This window comes from Octopus bimaculoides, chromosome 18 (genome assembly GCF_001194135.2).
Source record: "Octopus bimaculoides isolate UCB-OBI-ISO-001 chromosome 18, ASM119413v2, whole genome shotgun sequence".
Taxonomy (NCBI): domain Eukaryota; kingdom Metazoa; phylum Mollusca; class Cephalopoda; order Octopoda; family Octopodidae; genus Octopus; species Octopus bimaculoides.
This window is the reverse complement of record NC_068998.1, coordinates 12,137,620-12,138,693: the sequence shown is the minus strand read 5'-3', so window position 1 is coordinate 12,138,693 and position 1,074 is coordinate 12,137,620.

The following is a 1,074-nucleotide window of genomic DNA, read 5'->3' as shown; positions in this document are numbered from 1 at the left end:
TTTGGCAAAGTGTTCTGTCCAGTTCATTAGCACATATCGATGCAGGCCGACCAAAGCCTTGTGAGTGGATTCGGTAGATGGAAACTGAAAGAAGCCCGTCGTATATATGTTTGTGTGTCTGTGTTTGTCCCCAAACATCGCTTGACAACCGATGGTGGTGTGTTTACGTCCCCGTAAATTAGCGGTTCGGCAAAATAGACCGCTAGAATAAGTACTAGGCTTCCAAAGAATAAGTCCTGGAGTCGATTTGCTCGACTAAAGGCGGTGCTCCAGCATGGCCACAGTCAAATGACTGAAACAAGTAAAAGAGAAAAAGAATATAACATAAAATATGTTATCGATAACGATATTAGTGTTTAATTGATAATTGATTACAGTTATAACATTACTTTATTAGCGGCATTTCTTCCGCTCTTTACAAGAATAAAGAATAAAAGAATGTGTGTGTGTGTGTGTGTATCCTTATGTCTTGTGTCTATGTCTGATTTAGGCCCAAAGCAAATATTTTAAAGGGAAGCTGGTTGGTCAGTTACACGACACTAATGCTCATTTGGTATTATTTTATCGGCCCCGAAACGGATTATAGACAAAGACCACGCCAACGATATTTGAACTCACAGTATAATAATAATAATAATAATAATAACAAACAACAACAACAACAGTACTAACAACAATAAATAATTCATCAATTTGATTTAATAAGAAAACAAAGTGTGAAAAGAAAATTAGATTTCTAATTTACCGTAATTATGTCTTCAAGAATTAATGGTTCCACAGATCGTGGGGTCTCTAGTGACAGCTAACAGCACATCTCCATAATCTGGTGATAGATTGCAGGCCAGATACTTTTAAGTCGCTTTGTTTTAATCAGAAGTTCCTGAACAGGAAAGTAAGTGTATATCCTTGTATACTGAATCAATATTTGTCATCATCCTTTTTTCAGTCGAGGTCATCTGTAAATAATTATTATTTACAGATGATATTTTATAACCAATTTCCTGTTTTGGACTTCAAACAGATGTAAAAAAAAAAAAGAAAAAACTACCCGGAAAACATGGGTGGGTAAAAAGA